The sequence below is a fragment of the Eumetopias jubatus genome, unplaced genomic scaffold (genome assembly GCF_037043125.1).
Source record: "Eumetopias jubatus isolate StellerSeaLion01/CBP00866 unplaced genomic scaffold, mEumJub1_p1.0 scaffold_9, whole genome shotgun sequence".
NCBI classification, from domain to species: domain Eukaryota; kingdom Metazoa; phylum Chordata; class Mammalia; order Carnivora; family Otariidae; genus Eumetopias; species Eumetopias jubatus.
Genome location: NW_028274815.1, coordinates 10,260,081 through 10,279,661, shown reverse-complemented (window position 1 = coordinate 10,279,661; position 19,581 = coordinate 10,260,081). Strand labels below are relative to the sequence as shown.

General features: G+C 40.0%; 1 non-coding gene across 1 annotated transcript; it reads left to right on the top strand.

Annotated features, from left to right (window-relative positions):
• The first annotated feature begins 15,283 nt into the window (after positions 1 to 15,283).
• LOC114206043 (U6 spliceosomal RNA) lies at positions 15,284 to 15,386 on the top strand. The gene has a single exon (XR_003608539.2). It is a non-coding gene; the product is annotated as a U6 spliceosomal RNA (small nuclear RNA).
• The last annotated feature ends 4,195 nt before the right edge of the window (positions 15,387 to 19,581 follow it).

The following is a 19,581-nucleotide window of genomic DNA, read 5'->3' as shown; positions in this document are numbered from 1 at the left end:
CCTGATTCAGGAGATCTGGAATATTCTCCAGAAAACTCTATTTGTAAAAAGCACATTAGGGGGAAACATGAAAGTAACATAAAAATGTTAAACAGGAAATGAATTTTTTAAACATATATTTCTACGCTTTCACAGAGCACTTGAAAATTATCAATAGTCAAAGGTGACCAGTATCTAAAAATGATAAAGATCTTCTGATCTTTTCATCCGTGTTGGCTTTCTAAAGGCCCTGAACATAGCCAGTCCTATTCACTTCAGGTCGGCTCTGATATCTGACATACACTCCTGTTGGAAACGTTTAAGTCATTCTTTTTTTTTTTTTACAAGTGACTGGGTAAAGAAAAGTTTTATTAATTCAAGACATGAAGTCATTCATTTGTTTAAGGCGATCGGCAGATTCCCTGCAATCCTCCTTATTGCCAGCACTGTGATTTCCTTACCTCAATCATTTCATTGGTTTCCCTAAAAACAAACTCACAAAATATGTCAAAAATACTCACAAACCTAGAAAATGCCATACTTGAGCCCATCTGACTTATTCCCAACAAAGCATGTATATATTCCTACTTCTGTGGTATCCAGTTACCTCTGAGGGAGGGCTAATAGCTTTGGAAGTAGATTTGCCCACCAAAAGAATCATTAAGGTGAAGACGTTAGCTGGGGTGTGATCAACAGTCTCCCCTGGAACTGGAGAGTCCCAGCGTTTAACACCAAATCTAAAGGTTGCAGACGTTTTATAAAATGGCAGCTTTTCCTTTTTATGAAACCGAATGGAGTTTCTGCCCCATGACTTCCCGGTGTCCCGTTACCCCCGCCCCCGTGGGCAGTAAGTCCAAGGTGATTTAGGGTTAGGGTCGTCACGAGCCCTCCTGAAGTTTCCAGCAGGGACACCCAGCCAACCTCCGAGAGACCAGCCTGAGCTTCTTGGCCTGCATGCCATTGCATGATGCTCCTTTCCACCTTGATGCCTAGCACCTGAGCCCACAATGCATCCCTGTCACATGTGCGCTTCTAGAACATTCCCGGTACTTCTTGCAGAACTGCCCCCTCACATACCTGCCACAGTTTGTCTTCGGTTTCCTGGGTACAAAGTCCATCTGAGGTGAGCTCCCTGGGACCTCTGGACCCAGCACCGTGTTTCTCCCCGTTGTTCACAGCCTTGAGGCCCGAAGAGCAGCACGGCTTTGTTGTTGTGAACTAAAACCAGCGATAAAAAGAAACCATTTTAAAATTATTGAACTGTTTCAACCAGGCAGAGAACACCTCAGTCACTTTGGATTTACAATTGGCTGGAACTAGTCTTGGCTGTTGCCTGAATGTTAGTTTAAAACATACATACCTGGGCCTCTTGTTCCTCATTTCTTTCTCTTTCTTCTCACAGAATAGTCTCTCTCTTCTCCTCCAGTTCTCTGAACTACATATTTAATGCTATTAACGAATCCTTCCAAGTTCATGGACTCCTCAGATGAGCCTTCCTTTGAGGGGTGTTTTCTAGAAGAACAAGTCTATCGCGGCTGTCGAGGGGCAGGGAAATTCCGATAACAATCACTAGGTGGCGCCAGAGCCACACTACAATGCCACCTAAAGGCGACTCCAGGAATAGGGTGTTTCGTGTTCAGGCATCTGACGGGTTTGTGCTTTCTCTCTAGATCTTTTCATCCCGGCCAGTCAGTCCCACAAGTCACCTCGATCTTGTCTATTACTCATTACACCATACCTGCTCAATTTCAGCAGGCAGAAAGAGCATTCTTTCAGCAGCTGCAGGAGCTATTTTTCTCACTGGGATGAAACAAGGGTCTCAGGTTTGCTTGCCAAGAAGCATTTATCCAAAGCCAGCTATGTGCTTGGCTCTGTTCTCTCTCTTGATTTAAAATCTAGCATTTTGCTTTTGGGTAGGAATGTGGGGTTCCTCTAATTATCTATATCTCCAACCCCTGTTTAATAGGGAGAGATACTGAGGGCCACAGAGGAGAGGGTGCCGGATTCACACCGTTCAGAGTGCATAGCAGCAACTGTATTAAAGGCCAGGCTTCCTAATTCCAATAGCATTTACTTAGTGCTCAGTGTTATTCCAAAGCAACTAGAGGACAAGCAGCTTAGATTTATCCTATACTCCAGGTCCCAGCATAGGCAAAAAATTCCTTTGTAGCTGTACCAAAAGATGTGCCAATTGACTGATGGGTAAACTGGTTTTATTATCCTTTTATTCTGACATAAAAGGTAATGATGTTGATCCAGAAATTCTAATTTTTTTTGGGGGGGGAGAGATATTTTTTAACTTTAAATTCAAACCTAAATTTTAGATAAAGTAAAAAAGAATCCTAAAATTTAGATAATGTCTTAGAAATTACCTGTGTTTATTTGTATCCTTAGCAAGTTATAGATATGCTGTATATCAGCGGTGTCATGAAAATGCTTAATTTTTGCAGGAGTGAAATATTTTTAATAGCATGGTAAAGCTATTAAATATGAAGATTTATTTATTCACAAACGACATGTCAATGCCTTCTATGTGGTACACATAGCTCTAGTTCTAGGGATGCAGCAGGGAAGGCTCAGCCTTCACAAACATCTGTGCTGGTGAAAGGAGATAAACAATCAACAGTAAAGGAGTACAACGATATAGAATGTCAGATAGTAGTCAGTGCTTTGGAGAAATGTCAGATAATGTCAGTGGTCAGGGCTTTGGAGAAAAAACAAAGGAGGGAAGGAGGACCGGAAGTACTTGAAAGGGGGCGGGGCATCCTGTTCTAAATAGCTTGGCAAGGAAAGACCTCACAGATAAAAGACTATGCACAAAAGGAATAACAAGCGCAGACTGTCCAAGAGAGGGGCATGCCTGATATATCCAAGAAGAACAGAAGAGCAAGGAAGCCAGAGCTTCTGCAAGGGTGTGTGCTAGCGGAGGGAAGAAGCCAAAGATTATTGCATCAGCTTGCTTGCTTTCTTTTTTTTCCTTTCTTTCTTTCTCTTTCATTCTCTCTCTCTCTCTCACTTTTTCTTTCTTTTTTTTTTTTTTTTTTCAAAACGAAAGAAGGAAAACTTTGCTTTAGTCTTGGCACCTGGTTAAACTTTTTTGAAATAATTCATGATTTTCCTTTTGCTACTGGGGAAAGTACATAAAATGTCTAGGTTCCTAATCAAGCTTCAAAGGTAACAGGGGAAAACTGTCATTGGAGAAGTGCTAAGGATTGATTAATATTGAAATAATTTCCATCTCAGGCTGGAAATTCCACCTATCTACTGGAGCTGACAACCAAGATTGATCACCCAAGCCAAGTTAATCATAACAAATGAAAATGTTGAGACACCTATAATTAATTACTACCTAAATGAGATTCCCATCTTTGCTAAAGATAGCCTCTGAATATATCAGGTCATCCATCTTTCAGTTTCTTGTACTAGATTCATAATTTCATTTTCCTTCTGACTCCCCTCAGAACCCGCCACACGTTTACACAGACAATGACTTTTTCCTTCTGGTTTTAAGAGTATTCTATGGAAGATATGTGCAATTACAGGAAATTATGAGTCCTGTGATAATGAGAGCCCTTTTCTGCTAGCTCAGAAGAACTGGTATTTATAAATAATTTTGAAGTATACGATCTCTTTCTTACTTTTTATTTTCCTGACCTTCCTTAAAACACTGTGAACTAGGTATTCTTGTCATCATTATTATGATTCCTATTTTACATGAGAAACCATGGCCAAAGTACTTAAACAGCTTTTTGATCCTCTTGTCTTCATCAGAACACCTACTGTTGCAATTCATTTGATACCTTTGTGATCAGCTTGGTCTCATGAATCATTTCAGGTTCAGCAAAGAGTTCTGCACCAGCTACATAATAAGGACAAAATAAGTGTCTGATGGATTGAATTTAACTGTTCTTCGGGAGATTTCTTCTTATTGCTTGTCCTCTGTACACTCACGTTCTTCCCTCAGAAGTTACCTGAGATGCCACTTATTCTGGGAGACTTCTACAGAAGTTCTTCCTCCCTCAGGTGAATTGTCCCCCCAACCTCCAACCTGTGTATGTTGTGCACCCATTATATCATAATCTCTGGAACCACAACTCCCAATTCTATTTGTAGCTCAATAAATACTCATTGAGAAAGGGTATTGATAAGAGTACATCACAAGCCCACAGCTAACATCATACTTAATGGTGAAAAGTTAAAGCTTTTCCTCTAAGATCAGGAATAAGACAAGGATGCCTACCCTCACCACTTTTATTTATCATAGTACTAGAAGTCCTAGCCAGAGCAATTATGCAAGAAAAATTTTTTTAAAAAGCCATCCAAATTGAAAAGGAAGAAGTAAAGTTATCTTTTTTGCTGATGATGTGATATTATATATAGAAACCCCTGAAGACTCCTTCAAAACCTTTTTTTTTTCTTTTAATTAGGCTCCATGCTCAGTGTGGAGTCCAGTGTGAGGCTTGAACTCACAACCCTGAGATCAAGACCTGAGCTGATATCAAGAGTTGGGCACTTATCCAACTGAGCCACCCACGTGTGTCCCTCCACCAAACACTTTTAGAACTAATAAATTTGTTTATATATACATATATATATACACACACACATATATATGATGAATATATGTTATTCGTCTCTCATATATAATGTTATGTTATTCAGCATTAGGAAAAGAAGAAAATCCTTGAGTAAACAAACAAAAAAGCAGACGCAGACTCATGAACACACAGAACAACAGGTGATTCCCAGCGAGGAGGGGGTTTGGGGGATGAGTGAGGCAGGTGAAGAGGATTAAGAGGTAAAAACTTCCAGTTATAAAATCAATAAATCACAGAGATGAAGAGTACAGCATAATGAATACAGTCAACAATGTTGTTATAACATTGTAGAAGAAAAAAAAGGAAATCCTGCCATTTTTGACAATATGGATGAAACTGGAGAGTATTATGCTAAGTGAAATAAGCCAGACAGAGAAAGACAAATATTGCATGGCATCATTTATAGGTGGCCTCGGAAAAAAAAGGGGTCAAACTCATAGAAACAGAGAACACAATGGTGGTTGCCAGGGGCCGGGAAGGTAGGGGGAGGCATAGGGAGAGGCCAGTAGAAAGATTCCAACATTCAGATAAAAGACGAATAAAGTCTGAAGATCTAGTGTAAACATAGTGATTATACTCGATAACACTGTATTGGGTAATAGAAGTTTCCTGAGAGAGTAGAACTTATGTTGTTCTCATGACAAAAATAAAAAAGTAAACATGAGAAGCAATGGATATGTTAGCTCAATGATAGGAATCCTTCCACAGAGTACGTACATCAGGTCATCATGGTGCACACTTTAAATATATTTTATTTAAATATATTTAGATACATATGTTTTATATAAATTTCAATTTATATAACTCTAATATAAATTTATATATTCATTATATATATAATATATATTTATATCATATAAATTTAAATTTTATGTAGATTTTATGTGTCAGTTATACCTCAATAAAGCTGGAAAAAAAAGACCCATAGAAGGAAAAAAAAGAGTCTTTCATCACCTTAGGAGCCTACTAGAGATATCAGAATCTGGGGGAAAAAAAATAGAGCATGCAATAGACCCCGTAGGAGTTCCAGAGATGAGGGGGGACCATAGGCCACAGATGTGGCCGATAGATGGGGAAAACAGCCTCTGCTCTCAAGGAGCTTGAGGTCTAATATGCTAGTAACACGTTAGTTAAAGCAAGTAGACAAATGGAAGACATAAGTGATAGTGATAAGCATGTGAAAGAAGTAGAGACAAATTCTATTAAAATTCAAAGGGCAGGAAGATTAAATCTGGTTGCTGAGCTCAAGGAGATATCGATGGAGGAAAGAGTATTTGGGGTCATTTCTGAAGAAGGGAAAGGGCATTGATACCCAGAGTATCGTCTGGGGAGCTGGGGGTGGGATGTGGGTACAAGAAGTGGAAGTCCAGGGCACAGAAGAGCAAAAGGTTTTTGAACACAATGTTGCACTTTGCTTCCAGGGAACCCAAACTTGACCATGACCTCCCTGGGCCCCAAACCCTTTCTGGCTGTGTGGTTTCCTTCATTCTATCAAGGACCGGGATTGCGCAGACACACAGCCCATGATTGATGATTTGCATTGATATGAAACAGATATCGAACGTCAAATAAATATAAATATAAGGATTTCTGTGTTTATAATTATAGAATTATAATGCTTTGTGCTTGTAGAGTTTGTAAAAACTTTCAACATGTTACAGTTGTCAAATGCATCAAAGTTCTGGAATTGGCACTACTTTCTATGGGAACTTCACTGCCTCCTTCAGAGGGTCCTTATGAGCTTTAAATGATGAATGCTTGCAATTTATATCACAGTACCTATAATGGAGTAAGTGCCCACCAAATGTTATTATGGTTATTGGTATCATCATCATTACTTTTGCTTTCTAATAGCCTGCTGGAGTCTCCAGGGCAGATGTGATTGTCCCAGTTTTGTAGAGGGGAATCCACAGGGCTCAGGAGGGATAAATGGTTGAGCATAACCAGATCTGCAAGAATATTTTAGCTCTTTTACCTCCTGTATAGTGGTCTTTCCCTTGCCATCATGTTTCAACATATCCATGTTAGAAAATTCTTCCAGTTGGGGAAAAAAGTTGGCAGAAAGGAAAGTTAATGAGCTGAATCATGTAGACAGACAGATTGGAAAAATATTGTTGTTCCTTTTGCATGTTATGTTCTTGCCAGAAATCAAGTAGGTGGAGATTTTGAAGAGTAACCAGTTAGATAAATATGGTGGTTTCAAATAACCAAGTTTAGAGCCAAACTGGCTATATTTAAAGTTTGAAGAAAAAAAAAATCAGAAAATTCAGGCATGATGCTGAACTCATTGAGCTTGACTCACTACCAAATTTCTCTCATCTCTCATAATGACTCTGAAGAGTTATAAATACCATAATCCTACATCATGAAGCATAAATTATTTCAAGAAAAGTTTTATATTTAAGTCATCTCAAAATTTTAGGAGTTAACTGAGACTACCAATGTCTAATTCAGACCCCAGTAGCCTAAGAAAAGAATTAAAATGTTGACATAGCAATTAAGGGCTAAGCTTCTCACTATATGCACCATTCCATCTGCTCAGAGGTCACTTTCTATCTTTAACCCTTGTCTACAACTCACACTGGCCTCTGTAAGAGAAACCAGGTCCCACCAGCAATGTTCTAGCTTAATGAGATAAAAATTCTGATGATCAGGGCATGAAAGTAAAACTAAGATAAACTAGTATCTGCTACTGATAAATATTTAACAGATGTGGTCCAAATCCCTCTGCCAGCTGGAGGAGGGAAAGACATTCTATTTCACAGTTCGGATATAATTATTGGCCACATTTCTCCAAGCAAAGACAGTGACATTGGCTCACTCCCCGGGAGAATTTTCTTCTGATCTTGGCACTGGGATTTGCTTTTCTTTCACAGACTGCCTTCATTTGACCCACTTTATTCATTCAAAAGATACCTGAAACCAAAACCCTGTATGAGAAGTCAAAAAGGAAGGGACTAGCCCAGGCTCTATTTGTATACCCACCAAAGGGTTCCAGTGAAGTACATATATTCTCAACGCCATTGACTGTGCCTTATCTCTGTGTCAACAGCAGACCAGATTGGCTGACAAATGATCATTTGACCCAGGTCGTTCACTCAGGAGTTAGGAGAACTTTCACCCAGGCCCTGAGAGTCACCCTTTTGGACTACTTCATAGACAATCACCATTGTTCCAAGTATTATACCCTTTTCACTCTTTAAACAGACTATGCACAAATAATTTTCCTAAACATCACCATTGAGACTCCTTCCAGTAACGACTGACTCATCATTTGGATTCCCAAGCAGCTGTTGTATAATACGAGCGGATGTTTTGACCATGTTCCTTGACCTGACTAGTTTGACCCCAAGGATGTTTTGGTCCAGGAATGCATTCCAGAGCTTAGGTGGGTAATACACCACAACTGTATTCATTTCCTATTTCCACTCTTTTCCCATGTCATCATTTTCCTAACATGGTTACCAGAATAATTTTTTTCTAAATCACTAATCTGATCATGTCATTCCTCTGCTTAAAAGCCATCAATCATTGACTTCCTATCAACCACAAAAAAGCAGCACCACATTCTGATCCCATTTGACCTGCCTTTTCTTATCTCCAAACTTCTTACAGAACTGCCCACTGGTCACAAAGCACAGACATCCTGCATGTATCATATGTTAACTTAGGTTTTTTGTTTTTGTTTTTGTTTTTTTTTCCTTGCCCAAGGCCCTCCTCCTGAATTGTTTTCAAGTCTCATTATTTCTCAATACAAAGAATCTTTCAGGATCCATGTCAAGACTCTCTGCATCTAGGAAGCATTTTCGGACAACTCCAGACTTCTCATCCCCCTCTTCTAAACACACAGCACGTGTGTATCCTGTCTCAATCATTATAGGCATTTCCTCACTATTTAATTTATACTTCTATTCATGAGAACATCCCTATCTCACCAATTATTGAGAGTTGAGCCTATGTTTTAATTATATAGTTTGCAAGAGCAATGTGATTGGGAACTTGATGCTTTCTTGATTGTGAGAGCAAGAGGATCCTATCAGAATTCTTCCTCCTTCATCCTTGAGTGTCTGTCTCAAAGCTATGTAGCCCCCCAAAGAGGGCAGAAGAACTTGTCAGACAGAGAAGGATTTATCATCCTCTGGGAGTGTGCACATAGGCTTACTCTCCAGCTTAGAAGCTCCAAATCCTGTATGAGGTGATTCTTCTTGGAGTGGCTAGCCCTAGGACCTGCCATAGAGCCCGCGCTGGTTGGTTTAATTCAAGGAATACTGTGGAAAGAGAAGACCCACATGGGAATACACAACTGATGAAACAGGTATTTCCCATGGGATCTGTGCCTCTATAAGGAACAAGTACCAGCAGGTACTGACTCATAGTCAAAATATACATATGATGGTTTTATAAAAAGTTTTATTGATAATTTAATTGTAATTTGAACATTAAGAATCTGTGATCTGGAGAGTCATTTGTTTGTTTATTATTTCAAAAAGTATTTATTGAGTACTTACACTGTGCCTAGGATACAGAGAGGGCAATACGATCCCTGCTCTTGAGGAATGTCCCTTAGAGATGGACCAGCTGAAGCTCAGCAGGATCGAGTGATGGCCACTGGGCAAACACTGGTTGGCCTGGACTCAAGTTCAGATCCTCTGAATCTTGGCCCTCTTTCTCATCTGTGTTGCTCCACGGTCTATGCTCAGAGAGTAACACTGCTCCTCCTGGGTTTTTTAAATCTTGTCTGGATGGCTGGCAAACTTGGGATAAAGATACAATGTGAGGGAATAGGCCCTATTTTCTGTCTGACTTGAAGGAGAGAGCAGAGCAACCTTTCTGAGGCGGGTGGAAACTGTGTGGCTAAAACAGCCTCCCAAAGACAGTTCCTGGTCACAGAAACTATCTAGATTATTTTTCCCCTGAAGTTTGCATTTCAAAATGCTTCTTTCCACTGGCACTCATGCTCAGTAAGACCTCACAGTTTCCCTGGGATGTATGCCAATTTGATTACCTCTTTTTTCCATGCTTGGAAGCTGCTCTGTCATAATCCCTTAACCTCTGCAAAGCCAGGAAAAATGTGACAGCAAAGGCAATGTTAGTACTGGAGAACATTTTCCCCCTTTAGATGTTGAAGACCTATCATGTATTTACAAAGAGGTACACAAAAGTCTGTCACTTACACTTGGTGTTATCCTAATCAGCTCGGAGTTCTGAATGGTTCCTTCCTTCTCCCAGGTCCTTAGGAAAATGGCAACACTTCAGACACCCTTCCCAACTTGGCTCTTCCATTCTTAACCCTTGTGTTTTGATCTTTAATATCATTAAGAATCTCTCTGACTTTTAAAATTGGTTTTAATATTCCTCCCTGACTCTTTTAATTAAGCCTTGATAGGATGATCAACGTGGTTTCAAATTCTTCTCGGTTCTTGAAACCAGCCTTAAAGCATCCTTGGTCCTACTATCTCTAGACTTCCCAGGCCAGGCCCCAAAGCCTCCTGCTTAATTCAGCTCATCAGGTTCTAAGAAGAGAGTGTAGACAGGCCACGGGGGGGGGGGCGGGGCGGGGGGAGAAAGAGAGAAAGGTGACTAATGAATTTCCTATAAAGTTTTATTTTTTTCCCTTTGATAGATGAAGTATTTATTTATTTTTGATAAATGTGGTAGAGGTTGCCTGGGTATTCACAAACAGATTTCCTCTTACCCCTAAACCCATTGCTAGGCAATATTTCCCAGCCTTCATTACAGTTACATAGGACCATGAGTGACTCATTTCTAGTCCATGAAAATGCAGGTGAACTTGACATACACTGCATTTAGGCTTGCATTATAAAAGCTTCCTACAAACTGTGCTCCAGTCTCCCTCCTTTGTCTATTGGCACATAGAACTTATTATCCTAGGAGACAGTGGAACAACTAAATAGAGATACCCAAGGTAGGTCTCTGACTTAGAGTTGGAAAGCCACCACTGAGTACATTATTGAATTTTATGTGACTGAAAAATGAGCACCTATAATGTTAAGCTACTGAAGTGTGGGGGTTTATTTGTTTCAAAAGCATATGCTACCACCAACTGTTATAGAAATCAATACGTTGGCATTGGCTTAGTGGTTGGTTCTTGGGTGGCAAGTAAAGAGATAAATTAGGCCAAAAGAGAAAGAGCTTTGTTTTGTTGTGACAAAATATTTGGTTGCCTTCAATTTTAGAAGGCAGCCCACTTGATTCCTTACTTCTAAAGAAAGTGGTTGGAAAAAGTCAGAATAATTGTGTATCAAATTGTATTGATTTGACTTAGCACAGTATTACAAAAAAAAAAAAAAAGAGAGAGAGAGAGAGTTCAGGCAAGAAAAGACTGCTTTCCAAAGAGATGTCCATGACAATTGAGATACAAGATTCTACAATGTTGGAAAAGCAAGATGCTGCCAGATCTCAAACAGTAACAGGACGGAAAAAGATTTTTAGTGACTAAAGCCAGGTAAATATTCTTAGTTGACCTAAATAGCTCTAGTCTAAGGCAGCCTTTCCTGAATGGTATGGTCTTCCCAAGTATTATTTCACATAGCATCAAGGTAATCACCGTTAAGTTGAGAAAAAGAATAGGAAAAGGTTTAAAAAGAAAGAAAAAAGATAAATAAATAAAACAAAAAGAGAGAATTATGTCCAAGAAAGGGCCTCGACAGTGGCTATAGGGACATGGAACTGCTTAGAAGAAAATTGATCAGAAATCTATAAAGTTTATGAAAGAAAATAATTTTCAAAGAATTCACAGGTGGAGACTGAAAAGCCCTTGGCTGGCCAAGCTTTAAATAAACCCTGGGCTTCAAATTTATGCAAGCAGGAAAGAAGCTATGAAATACGATCAACCTGCAAGGAGAGCATACTCTCTGGTCCTCACTTCATACAAGGGAACTTTCCCCAGAGAGCCAGCAGCTGTGCTGGGCTTCTGGTTTTAAAAAAGGAATTTCCTGTACTGCCAGGACAGAGAGACCTCTGTTCACCAAGAATCACAATTGCTGAGAATCAAGGTTTCTCCCATCCTTAATTTTTCCAATGAGAGTCTACGATGTTTTTGTACTGCCTCTTCTCCACTATTGTATTTTTTCTATGTGTTGAAAGTGGACAGTAGATGCTTTGGCTTTTTTAGAGAACAGGTCTCTAGAATACAAGGAACTAACTCCATATCTGGTGGACAGAATGGCTATGTTGTCCAAAAGTCCTGGATTTTGAGCTGGATGCAGTGACTGGATGGGACTTTCGGTTATCTTCCCTAGGTAAGGGGCTGAACTTGTTCCCTTCATGAGAAGATGAAACTGATAGTGACAATTTCCTCTTCTCTCTTGGCTATCTAGCTAATCAACCTCATTTCTCAGCCTTCCTTATGGATGTGTAAGGGGGATTAGGCAATGTTACTACTTCCAGAACTGAGCCATAAAAACCTAGATACTTCTAAACATAAATTAATCTCTCCATTTCCCATAAGTCTATGGCAGTATGTTTATATCTGTATATACCTGTTTTTTTTTCTCTTCATTAAACTGTTAGCATAATGAATTCTAAAATAGTAGAGAGAGGGAGATGAATACAGAAGGGTGACTATCACAGATTTGGGAGGCCAGAGAAAGTATTAAGGATATTTATGTCTAACAAATGAAGGTAGAGAAGTTAGCTGAGCATCAGGGTCAGGGGCAAGATGCTATCCAAGCAAAAGGAATAGGGAAGGAGATCCAGAGGCACAAAAAAATCCCGTGTAGCAGACAGTGAGAATCCCCCACCAGTGTATCATTAGTCTTTATAAAGTCAATGTCAAATGTCAAATGCTTCTTCAAGCATCTACATCTGTATCTCTTTCCTTGAGGCTGTCTTTTGTTGCCTGCACCTGTTCTGCCCCTGTGCAGAAGGCAGGAAGTGCCAAGGAACTGATACTCCTCCCTCACCAGGATTTGGTATATGAATACTCTAAATTGCTTGCCTCCGAGATGGGTTAACTACAATGCTCATGTTCTACACTGGATCCCAAAGTTCCCCAGCCAGATTCAGTTTTAGAAACAACACTGGTGCTGTGCTTAATTAATAACCCAGTCACGACTTCTCTGTCTCCACTATCCACTACCACACTGGTTCATCCTGAGATCAACTCCCAATTACAATGCATGCATGTGAAGCCTTTTCTCAGGGTTTGCTTTTGGGGGAAGCAAACTACCACACCATGCCATAGTTGAGGAACTAAGGAAAGACCAAATTGATTGAAACAGGGACTACGTTGACCTTTGAACAAATGGGTGTTAGGGGCACCAACCATTCACCCAATCGAAAATCTACATGTAACTTTTGACTCCCCAGATACGTCACTACTAATAGCCTACTGTTGACAGGAAGCCTTGCCTATAATATAAACAGTCAGTTGATACATATTTTGTATGTTATATACTGTATTCTTACAGTAAAGTAAGTTAGAGGGACACCTGGATGGCTCAGTTAGTTAACCATCTGCCTTCAGCTCAGGTTATGATCCCAGGGTCCCGAGATAGAGTCCCGCATCCGGCTCCCTGAGCCTGCTTCTCCCTCAGCCTTCCGCTCCCCCCTGCTTGTGCTCTCTCTCTCTGACAAATAAATAAATAAAATCTTTTTAAAAAGTGAGTTAGAGAAAAAATGTTATTAAAGAAAATCATAAGGAAAAGAAAATGCATTTATAGCACTGTACTGTATTTAGTGAAAGAAACCTGCATATAAGTGGACCTGAACAGTTCAAACTTGTGTTGTTCAAGAGCCAACTGTATAAGGAAGAGAAATTATAAAAATGCACATGGGAAGGCCACATTCCTACTTTATCTGAAGGGCATTTAAATACCACTGCATGGCTTGCTAACCAATAGTAATATAGTTAGACATTAGATTTGTGTTAGAAAAAGTATCCATCCGGAAGCAAGAGGAAAATGGATCAGTGTGGGGACAGATGGAGCAAAGCCAGGAGAAGAGAGAGAAATTTGGAGGTTTTTAAAGAATCAAGATTAAAATATAGCTTGAACTTTGATGACAGACAAGTGGATGGAGAAATAAGAGGACTCGAGAGAGATTTAGGTTCAGGTAGAATCAAATGAGGCAAATCAAATAGACAGGTCTGATAAAATGTGAAGAGCAAGAAAGAGGATTAAAATCAAGGACATTCCTTGGGAGCTGGTTTGAGAAACTGGATGGAAGGTGACAGTTTTTTCTGAAGGAGGAAACCTAAGAATTAATCAAAATGAACCAAAAGGAGGTAAAAAATGCTCTGTTTGGGGCATGATCAATTTGTGGTACCAGTAAGATAGGTAAATAGATGTATCTAGTAATCAGTAAGATTTATGGATCAGAAATTCAGGAAAATGATCAGAGCTGGAGCTGTAGATTTGAGTATTATTTAAATATGGATGTTAATAGAGGAAGTAAGATGATGATATACAGTGAGAGCTTGCAGAGCAGTGGTTGGTTCTATGCCACGGATGCTCCTCCCTCGAAGACAATTCTTTTTTTGTTTTGTTTTCTTTTTCTGCCTCTCATAACAACAATTAGAAAAGAACTCATGGATTTTATTTAGAGGGCAGAGGTCAACTATGAAAGATATCTCGCTAGACAGGTGTTTAGTAATGTAGGTGAAATATCTATGTGTAATTATCTGCACCTAGGACTTAATAATTTTTTTCATATAAATACAAAATTTATTTTGTAAATTTTTCATATGCATTGTATTTTCCAGAAGTAAAACTGTGTGTATTAGAGATTATTTTATGAAGTTTTCTTTGCCTATTTACTAAGAGCTATTCACTATTTTGGAATATAACATAGCAATATAAAATAGCTATACTGGTTATGACATTTATGTTGTATTACAAGGTAATACAATGTATTATAACCATATCTATTTGAAATTTTAGTTTTTGTAAGCACACATATGAGGTAGATTTGAAACTTAGAAACATTAAAAGTTGTTTCATATTATCACCCACATAATTTGTGCATAGCAGAATGATAAGAAAATGGGAAATTATGACATTGATTTCTTTTATATCTGAACTTCCAATTGTATTTAACTTGAATATGATTCAATTTGAATATGTGTTGCACCCATGACTTCTCTACAGTCTTCTGCACTATTGTTTCTTTTTACACTCTGTTCCTTAGGATGCTGTCTATTGAAGGATATTGTCTCCATGTCATTTTGAGCACTGGAAACTGAATTTTGAGATAAGCAATATATTTTCTATGATATTTTATCACATCCTCCCATGCCATCACAAACATAGAGAATTATGTCAGTACTATCATATTTTCTCATTTTATCTTATTAGACTACCTGTAATTCATATTGGTATGTTACTTCTACGGAGATTAAGGATATTTCCCTTTTTATTCATACCATTCACAAATCGGTTTGGTTTGTATTTATCTTAACATTGTTAATCTTGTGTCCAACCACACATCTGATTTTCCAGTTCCTATGCTTTTTGGTCATGCTGTCTTCTCATCATCTGAATTATATTAAATTCAAACATTTGCATAGTTGCCACACAGAGTCTAATATCTTCACTTTTTCATGTGCATCACTACTTTTTTTCAAAATCTTAACTGGTCAAACTATAGTCGTGTTTCAATGAGCACTTATACAAACACGAAGTTCTTTTCTTTTCACCTAGGCGTTAAGGAACAAAATTCATTTTCACTGATGTAGATATTTTGTAGAGCTTACTTCGACAGCATGTGTAGTAAAATTGGAATGATACAGAGTAGATTACTGTGGCCCCTGGGCAAGGATGACACACACATCCATGATGTAGATATTTTGTAGAAGTTGTCATGCTTACATGTTTGAACCTTCACTTTCCTGGGAGTATTGTTATTGTCTGAACAAATGATTAATGCCAACCCTAAAATAGAAATATTTTAGTAGAAATATTATCGCAGTGGAATCAACTTTTATTGGTCACTGTTCAAAGAGATAATTGTATTCTGCTGGATCAAACTGCATATTCTAAATGCCCTTTCCTGTAAAAGCTCAGTAGCTCTTTTTGGCGCTCTGGGTCTTTCTACGCTGTGATTTCAGAGGGCTCCCCCTGGTGGACGGGCTATTCCTTTCTTCAGGGTCAGAGAAACAAGATCACATGAAGGAGGACAGCTACATATGAGATGGCACAGATGACAAATTACCACCTAACATTATATTATTTATGCAGGTGTTTTCGGTTTACATCTGTGACCTTCACTTCATAGAACGTACGCATCATGTACACAACATTTTGCAGTGATTTTGAGGAGTCCTGTGACCTCAGGTTATCAAGCCCAATATTTCCTCAAGCTCTGACACTTTATAACTCCATGACTCAAGGTTATTGTCATGCTCTTCTTCCCACTGATCCTCAGAGCAGTGAGACAGAATATTCATATGAACCAATTTGGAAATTTGTCAAAATTCAAACAGACCATTACTGGCAGAGCCTAAAATTGCACAAAGCTTTTTTTATTTTCTACCCCCCACTCACTCTAAAAAATTCAATTCTTTCCACTATGAAGTGCTCCCACAAGCACTGAACCCATGTGTAATGATTAACATGTCTGAGCAAAACCCAGATGTATCATTTTTTCTCATGTATTCTTTTTATTACTTTTTTAAAAAGATTTTATTTACTTATTTGACAGAGAGACAGCGAGAGAGCGAACACAAGCAGGGGGAGTGGGAGAGGGAGAAGCAGGCTTCCCGCCGAGCTGGGAGCCCGATGCGGGGCTCGATCCCAGGACCCCGGGATCATGACCTGAGCCGAAGGCAGACGCTTAGTGACTGAGCCACCCAGGTGCCCCTCTTTTTATTACTTTTGATTACATGCAAAATATGTGAACACTTCATGAATTATCTATTGCTCAACAAATCACTCCCCAGTTAGTGGCTTAAAACAATACTTAATTATTTTGTCATCGGTTCTGCTGTCAGGGAGCTGGGCAGGGCTTAGCTGGGGACCTCTGTTCTGGGGCCTCTCACCAAGCTGCAGTCAAGGCCCACAGCCGTTGCCGGATTCAGCGGGAGCAGGATCGGTTTCCAGCTGACTCCGTGGTTGTTGGCAGGACTCAGTTCCTCTAGGGCTGCGGGCTTGAGGGCCTCAGTTCCATGCTGGCTGTTGAACCAGAGCTGCCTCACTTCCTGGCCAGGTGGCCCTCTGCACCAGAGTCATCACTTGCCGGGGCCAGGGAAGGAAGTCATGAGCTTGTATAACCTGGCCATGGTGTGTCACCTCATCCCTGGGCCGTACTCTCTTCATACACAGCCAGCCATTGCATTCAGCACAGTGTGAGGGGGAGGTGATTACACAAGAGTGTGAACAGCAGGAGCTGGGGATCAATGGGAGCCATGTAGGAGTCTGCCCACCACAAATATACTCGTATTACATGGATTTTTGTAACTCAAATCTCATAAATTCTCTCAAGAGCACCTTGATTGATAAATGCACGTGGTTTGGGGGAGGAATGGTTTACTTATTAATTCAAATACATATACTTTGTTGGCAAACCCCGTGCTAGATGCTCAGAATATGGGAGTGAATACCTGATCCTTGCCTCAAGGGGCTCAACTTCTGTCTATGGCAGGAGACAGACACATGAGCAAAGTTGTGAACAGGGCTGTAAGGAGGGTGAGTCGTGAGAGGCAGGACCTTTCCATGACAATATACCCCCTTTGTATGATTTCTCAAAGTTTGTGGCCTGATGTTAGGTGAGTAAGAACATTATTTTACTCTTAAAATTTGTTTTATTCAGTTAACCATCCATGGTCACTCCTTACTCCCTCATGGTGAAATGGGGGCTAATAAAGATGATTATAAAACTATGGTACAAGTCTGAACAGTTGGCACAAAGAAAGGAGTGGTCACATCCACGCTGGAGAGCAGTCAGGAAAGCTCTTCATGGGGAGATGGAGTTAGACTTGAGTCTTAAAAGGCAATATCCCAGTCAGATGGCTCGGTGTATATGGTTGGTGGTGCCATTTAGCAAGGCATGGAATACATGAAAAGAAGCAGGTTTAGATGCAGTATGAAGGATGATCTAAGAATCACATTAGTCAGGGTTCAGATGAAGAAAATAAAATCCATGCTCTCTAGTTAAAGAAAAAAAAGCAGTATTTAATATAGGTTCTAGCACAGTTCCTAAAAGAGGCTGGCCCTGAGCTGAGGCATCATGGGTCCACTTCCTACATGAGAAAAAGATGTCCTTGATCCTGCCTCTCTGGAAATGGCACGCATCACTGAATGCAGTGTTTGCTCTGGTCTCACATCTATAACTGTGGTTGTAAGAACGTCTGGAAAATGCAGTCAGTCGATTCTCTAGCCCTGATCAAAGGGCATGGGAATGGTGAAGGCCATCAGTCACATGGTAACATTGAACATTTTCTTTGAAGTGCCTGTGGGATACCCTTCTGGAGAAGCCCAACAAACTTTGGATAGACAGGGCTGAAGTTCAGGGGCAACCTACACGCAAGAGATCTGGTGGTAGCTGAAACTCCAAAAACATGTATCACCCGAAAAGAATGTGAGAACCAACAAAGGCTCCTAACAACTCTCCGTAGTGCTGTATATTCATTTTTAGAAGGAGCCAAGAACATTAGAAACCCTAAGTTGCCAAGAACCAATTAAAGCATCAATTTCACCTTTCGCCTGATATTTGAATTTGTTGGCTCCCTCGCTAAATTAATGAGCAATGACACTGAGCTTAATATCTTTCAAAACTACCCACCCCATCGTCAAACGATGTGTTGTCTCTGATGCTATGTTAGATTCATCCAAAATTATTCTCCCCAAAACCTCCACCCATTCACTTTTTTTTTCAATACCGGGAAGCCTACCAGAATATGTTTGTGCCCCATTTCCTTCAAATATCTATCAAAATTTGTAGGGAATTGATAATATTGTCAGCCTCCTCCTTGGATCGATCGCAAGCTATAAGCTACTTTGAATGCTAGCCAACATTTCTGTTAAGAGACCGTGAAAATCCTAGAGGGTTCCTGGTATTCTCTGGGTCCCCAGGGCTTTGAAGAGATTCCTGAAGTTTGATCACCACCACCCTCACCCCCAGCCTCATGACCCCCTGCACCCACCGGGGCATCTCAGTGACTCCCCACCTCCTTCTGAGTCGGCTGGCCGGGTGCCACCTCTGCTCACCCTGGGGGTTCAGCCATGTAGCAGGTGGGTCTGTACCTTCCCTCCATCACTCTTCTTGCCACACTTCCTCATCTCAATTTTCTCATCTGAAGTGTTTCCTTCCCTGGACAATAGCAGCGGACTGAGAGAAAATCTGATGCCCATAAGTGACTAACCCCAGGGCCATATAAACACAAAGAAATCGATCTAAGGATTCCGTGTTTAATTCCGTTGAATTTTAAAACAGGACTTCGCAGAGACCAGGCACACCTAGGTGCCTGGTGCGGACAGCAAGAAAAGGCAGCTGAGGTCTGGAAAAGAGAACTGACACTAGATGACATTTGATTCAAAGGGATTGGTTTGCTAAGGTGATTATGTAGCGGAGTAAAGCGACCATTTTTTGTTTGTTTTATTTAAGTTCAAGTTGGTTAATTTCAGGGAAGCTAACAGTTTCTAATCTGTTATGTAATATAGGTACTGTGCTAGATCTTTCGTTTACTGGTTTTATTTAACACCTACTAGTAAGGTAACTGGTGTTCTCTCTTTATCCTAGACAAGAAAATGAAAGCTCAGAGACGTTGGGTAACATGTCCCTGTATTAATTTCTTCATCCTTTAACAGTGTTCTCTTTACCATACTGCCACCGAGAAGCACAGCAGGGTGCAAAATGAAGATCCTTGTTGGTCTGTCCTACCGCTCAGTGGATTAATTTGACCAGACTTAGGTTCCAACGAGAATTCTTAGGATGCTCTCACTTTGTATTTTGTTTTTGCTTTATTTCCCCCCGAAAATCGTTTTCCCTTGTCATTGCATCGATAAATCCCCATCCAGAACATCTCTCTCGGGTAGCGTCCCACCTG